The sequence below is a fragment of the Dreissena polymorpha genome, chromosome 9, assembly GCF_020536995.1.
Source record: "Dreissena polymorpha isolate Duluth1 chromosome 9, UMN_Dpol_1.0, whole genome shotgun sequence".
Taxonomy (NCBI): domain Eukaryota; kingdom Metazoa; phylum Mollusca; class Bivalvia; order Myida; family Dreissenidae; genus Dreissena; species Dreissena polymorpha.
Genome location: NC_068363.1, coordinates 88,601,822 through 88,608,927, shown reverse-complemented (window position 1 = coordinate 88,608,927; position 7,106 = coordinate 88,601,822).

The window sequence follows — 7,106 nt, the reverse complement described above, 5'->3', positions numbered from 1 at the left end:
AAACTACACTGACTTGAAACGCAGCTTTGTTTGTGTACGTGCTGTCATAGAAATAATCAAAATATCAATAGTGTAAGGACCTAAAACAAACCGATTAAAAAATGCCATTTTTTAGAAAATCGTCAAACTTAGTAACCTTACTATTGGAATTTGCGATGCGAGGCAAAACTTACATTTAACAGTTCTTCGTTTACTATAGCTCACTCTTAGGTTGGGAGATGACATTATGTTTTGAAAAGCTATAATAATAACTTCAAATTGTCACACTAATAACTAAAATCAATAATTCCGAATAATTCCTTTAAATGGTACTTCCGACTATATCCTCTTTGAAGTTTGTACATACCTTTTGATACGTGCTTTTCACCTGAACGGACCATATTCGTCGATTACTTTTTCAATATGATTCACGTTAATGCAGCAAACTTTTGAAGTTCAGGAATTGGGGCAGAATTTGAAGTGTCTTCTCGCACGGGTATGTGTACAGCGTTGTCCAGGCTATCTCGAGAATAGATAATAACAAAGTAAAATACGAAATTAATGTATGATTGCTGCTTTGTTTGAGTGGAATTAGGGACTTTAAGAAACCGCAGAAAAATTACATATTCCTTGGATAAAGTATTTTGGGTCATGTTAACTTAAGTAGTTATGACTTAAAAATATTCTTGTGATGTTTGTACATTTGCAAATGCTTATTTTACAATCGATTTAACGTCGCCATTAAAATCAGTAAAAGCTATTGTTTAACATAAAAAAAATATAATCGGTTTGCTCTACTGCCTTTAATTTTAATAAAATATTACACAAGTAAGAAAACAGTAGCAGACGTATCCGAACGAAGAGGGGAAGATGTAGATGTGTCAGCCTTAGTAGCAGTTGTCGTTGCTGTAGTTGAATATCAGATACAGAGGTGTGTCTGGTGGTAGCAATTGTAATAAACGACATCAAAATCAACAGCAAATTTAAATTTGTTATTACCAGTTTATCCGTATCTCATCAGTGCTTAATTTGGCGCCTTTAAACCGCTTTAAAACCACGAAGCTTTGCTTTCACCGTTCGAAATCGGTGACTTTAGGTTTGATCAAAAGGATTACTTGCCTGAAATTAAATACTAACAGGTGGTATCCATACTTAATGTCTAGATAATGTTTTCGGAAGTTAAATTTCCCTCATATAAATGATACATGTACATACATAGAATACTGGATAGTATTGGATACTGACCCATTTATTTGCGAGGCTGGACCAGATGCAACCCGACCCTTGGAGAGTTTTCAAGCTTTAATGCCATGCAAATTAACTAATATGATTTTGGATATTTACTTGGCTTTTTATTTATCCCTTAATTAAATCGTGTGTGTGTGTGTGTGCATTATTTTTGGAAATAGACAAGAGCAACATCAAATGACTACACCGAAATAAACCAAATTGCGTCACAAAACACTTTCGCGTGGCAGCATTATCCAGGTAATGTTGAAATAAAGTAAAGTTTATACCAATTGAGTTATATAAAACGATGGGTTAAATATGTGTTCTGTGTAATGCCGTTATAACTATTTATCGCCAATAATTCCGAAATTACAGCCCTGCGTTATACTTGTTTTTTGGTTAATCGTTCACATCATTGCCGTAGTGTGGTTAAATCATGATACAAATTGAATAATGCAAATAATTATGGTTTATTAAAACAAAATATATATAATATATGTAATACGGCTGTCTTAAAACTAAAAGCATTTATTTGAGAATTAAAAAAATGAAGATACACATGTACTGATAATGACCCACCTGCAACTGCGAAGGCGGTACGAGAAGTGCAGATTTAGTAAATATCGTCTAAGCTCAATTTATTTTAGACGCAAAAGTAGACATTTAATGCACGCATAAACTTCATCTTCGATTTCGATTGTTGGGAATGAATCGACTTTCTAAAATACCTGAACTAAACTGTGGTATTAATCTCAATTATTCTCCTTCGAATGTTATTTCGTCATCATCATATAAACTGCTGAAATTTTAAATTACATGTACTAGTATGTTTTGTTTCTTAACAATATATATATATATTAAAACACCATGAACACTATAATATATAATTGTGCAAGTGATTTGAGGACATGTTATGTTCTAGAATATAATTTTATTGAATGATGTATAATATATAGTATTAAAGATATAATTTGTTCATAAAAATATAAATAACACAATTGAATAAAGTAATTGTTTCATTGGCGCAATACGAACTTATCAATACCTCACGTCAGCAAACCAAACTTGTCATTCGGTCGAAACTTTATTGCAGTTGTTAAAGGGGCCTTTGCACGTTTGGGTAAATTGACAAAATTGAAAAAAGTTGTTTCAGATTCGCAAATTTTAGTTTTAGTTATGAGGAAACAGTAATACTGAACATTTACCATGCTCTAAAATAGCCATTATATGCATCTTTTGACGATTTAAAACCCCGAAAATTATAAAGCGTTGCAACGCGAAACGAATTAATAATTTAGAGAATTATGTTGTTGTCGTTAGATTTTGGGAAACTACGAGGATTGCTTATATAAAGTATAGAATACGTTTAGAATTGTAATCGGAAGGATGGTCGAGTGGTTTAAGTGGTCAACATTTTACTCCAGGACTCCAGAGGTCAGTGGTTCGAGTCCTGCTGAGGGTTACCTTTTTTTCTTTTTTTTAAATGTTATTCTTGATTTTTTACTGGAGCTTTTTATATCCAATGTTTACATTTATTAATATAAAGCAATTAATGACAAACTTCATAACATGCCAAAATCTGTGAAAATGCCACTTTAAAGGTTTAAAGCCACACACCTTGAAATTAAGTACATGTTAATCAATACATATAGATGCAATTTGAAAGTGTGAAAAAGTGGCATTAAATCTAAAGCCTTGTTAGCAAGTAATTAAATATTCTTTTCAATTTTAAAACCGACAGTAGGATTTCTTCACGTAAAAGTACATTTTGACAAAGGCGATGATTTTTTAAGTTTTGAAGCGCAAGAAGACGGCTTTCTACCTTGTAACCACCAGATATATTATATATTGAGATAGATAAAATTAAATTTATAGCCTATATGCAAGTCATATATAATTTTTCTAACGGTAACACTTTTGACACCGAAAGTAGGATTTCTAGACGTATACGTCCATTCGACAAACGCGATTATTTTTAAGTTTTAAAGCGCAAAAGAGACGGTCTACCTTGTAACCACCAGATATATTCTGATTGGCATAGATAAAATATGTTTCTTATTTATACTTAAAGTTACTGTGCAATGTATTTCATTTCAAGGTGTGTGGCTTTAAGTTTAATTACAATCAGTACCTAGTAGAGTTTTAAGGTTTGAACATGGTCTCTGGTACCAGTTGCACACACAGCATAACAATCGAGAACTCGTCGATGAGTTGATTTTGCAAGAATATCATGTCTACTTTTTTGTTAACATTGCGACTGCAAATGTGCGGTTATGATTTGCTTAAGGCATGAATAGTTTAGTGCACGTTAAATTTAGCCTTTTTTGTACGAACTTTAAAAAAATATATACAAACAAACTACATTTGGAAGTTTTGGTAATTTTGAGCTCTTGGTTTGGATAAAACTTCACTTGTAAAATAAAAGACTTGTGTTTTTATTATGCATGGCACTGATTGTAATTGACTAACAAGTATCTAACAATCGGTGACTTCATAATATTGATGATAACACGCCAGTGTTCCTTCGTGATTTTTGCTAGCATTATATGTCAATCGGACTGTTTCAACCAAAAATTAAATGTAATACTTAAAAGTACATTGCCGTTAATTTTACTTTTACGGTTGCGTATGATTACTTTTTTGTGGCATTGTATTACAAGTATTTGGCAGGAAACTTATAGGTTAATCTTTCAAGGTTAATTTAATATTTGATTGACGCCTTTTTTCATTAAATTGATGTTTTTGTATAAAGGTCGTCTCTGTTTAATTAATTAACAGGTATTTGAGTGTAACCGAAAAGGCCAAATAGAGGTCACTGCATTTACATTTTCTTATGTGAAACAGAACATATAAAGGATTTTACTCACAATAAAAGTTTATGAACGCGTGATAGTGTTTTCCATTTGAATTTATTTGAATGAAAAATACTAATTTCCCAAAGCAGTGTTTGATGTTATAGATTGATGCGAATATGCGTTGCTTTTTAGAATATAATGAAATCAGATAAAATGATAAACTTGATTTATTCGCAATCTTTACATAATCCTCATTATCAATATAACAGTAATTGAAAAGAAAATATTAAATGGAATTATTTATTCCCATTTTCTCAGTATTATATGACACACTCCTGTACTAACTGATACTGTAGGCAATATATATGGGTTGTGCTCTGTTGAAAGGGGTTTAATTCATGTACGAAGAGTGTCGTCCCAGATTAGCTTGTGCAGTCCGCACAACCAGGGACGGCACTTTCCGCTTTCATGATATTTTCGTGTAACGATAGTCTCTTAGCAAAATTCCAGTTGAGGCGGAAAGTGTCGTTCTTGATTGGCTTAGGCGGACTACACAGGTTAATCTGGGACGACACTTTACGTGCTTGCATTAAAACCCCGTTTCACAGAGCACGGTCCATATATATTGTGTGTCAATTGAAACATGGTATTTAACACAACAATTATAAATTCCTAAAATGACGTAAAAACAGTGACTATGATGAGCTGTCATTAACACCGAAATCAAGGACAAGTCAGTTTACTGGAACACATTCCTTAACTGTTTGTTTGTTTTCCTTTCATTTTTATTGTTTCGTTTTGCTTTTTTGAGAAGATGGGCTTTGTTTTATGTGTGGCGTTATGCAACAAAAATGTGTGAAATAAAATTAATTGCGTTGGCAAATATCAAATTCTTGGCGTACGATTGGTGTTACGTGGCATGAGTACTGACGTTTGTTGGAGTATGTATAACCTCATTGGAAAACGGATATCAATGACTGAAACTTCACAACACATGTGTTTGTTATTAAAATGGGAACTTTGAAGAATTTTGATGGATTGCATTGTGTATCGAGAAATTTAATATTGGAAATTTTTGTTCCTTGTTAAAAGAAGCCGTTTACTTGAACTTGTTTGATTAAATTCAAGAATAACAAAGCATCTCAAGAAACATTATCATAACATGTTAATGGCAAAGGTCGTCCTCACACGCCTTCGATGGCAGCGTGTTCTTTAAAATGTGCATCACATTTAGTTAACGTGGCTGGCATTTACGTAGATAATCTGTGTTTGTGTGAATTCTTTACAGGATGGTGTCAGATTTAATCGGTTACTTAGGTCGTATTAAATGCTTAATCTTATTAATTTTAATTTTCTTACGCTCGGTGTTGTCATTTGCTAATGTGCTCGTTTATGTGTGCCTACCAAACCATTTTCGATTGTCGATGTCGACTTTATCAAATGCCTGCAAACAGCATGTTTGGTTGAAGTACAAAAAAGTCATGAACGAAAAACTTGCTGTAGTCTCGAGATTGTCTAGCTGCCAGTCTTCACTGGTGGTTAGAAATGACCACTTACTATTAAGTCAGGAAAACAAGGCTTCGAATCCCTCCAGGTGAATACGTGTTTCGCTTTTATGTAAACTCATGTGACAGTAAGGTTTCCTGCGTGGCCTACGCTTCGTAAGATAAACACTTCTTAAGATCTGAACTACTGTTAGGACCAGAAATAAAAACTAGTTTAACTGTGATGCAATCTCAAACATTTAGGTATATCTGCAAATCAAATGACGGGACACATAACCTCGAATCAAATCTATAATGTAGCAGGACATCTAAAAGTACGAAACCAAATTAAATTGATGATTGCCATTTATTTTACGTACAACATTTCTTTTATCTCACCAGCCCCTTTAAAAGTGCTGTCGGATAAAAAGAGACACGTCGTGTACTTCTTATCGTAGATATCTATCAACTCTGTGTACCTCATTGAAAGTTGAAGTATTTAACCAATAATTAACATGCATCAAAACTTCAGTCCGATTTCTTCAATAATTATTTCATGCATTTTATGTTTGAATTTCAATGAAGAAACGATGTCGTGTGTATAAGCGCTCTTAATTTGAAGACAAGTCTTCTGAACGAGTGTTTGCATAGCTCTTTACCGAAATGATAATAATTAAGATTCTTTCGTATGAGACTATTCAAGAACGACTATCTGCTCAAGGCATTGTACGAGGCAAGTTTATGTCTAGCAGATGATTATTTTATATGTTCTGATTTAAAAAAGTAAGTACTTATCTTTGAATGGACTTTAAACTGTTGAAAGTATATTAGATGTCATTTGAGACAGACTACAATGAACAATCGAACAACCGATTAATAAATGTAAACGCTTAAGGCCAAAACAGGAAGTATTTAACAAAAAAACCAATCTTTACACTCGTTGAATATGATATATTATAAAGGGATTTAATTAGAACCCGAAACTTATTATTTACTTCTCAAAATGCTATTATACTTCAAAATTCTACAAAAAAAATCACCCTAATAATGATTTGCATTTCATGTTTGCCATTACATATCCAGGGTCCAGGATCAATGAGGTTGTCAGGGGTTTACCCACGAACTGGACAGAATGTTAACACTGTAGAGCTTAATTGAAATACATTGCGTGAGGCATAGCCGTGTAGCACAAATCGCATTTTTCAAACAATAATACAGGCTTATTAGATAAAGAAATTTAGATGTATTTCAAATTGCCATGATCAGCTTACAAATCCGTCGTATATGCACTAGTTGTGATTCTTAAGAAAAACTGTTTTATCTAAAGCTCCACTTACCGGCGTGTTTACAATCATTTAACCCACACAGTCACGTGATCCTGCACCCTGATATCGGAATACAACTGTTTTTAATATGTATCATTAATCACCATACATGTATATTTCAAATGGCAAGGTGCATTATTTCATACTAAACATTGTAACTAATAAGCATCATACTTCTTAAATTAAGGTTCTTATATATAAAAGTTAACGTTATTTATTGCACATTAAAAAGGTGCATAAATAATGACAATTGGTTATATAATTTTATATGTCGACATTTTCATGTTTAAACA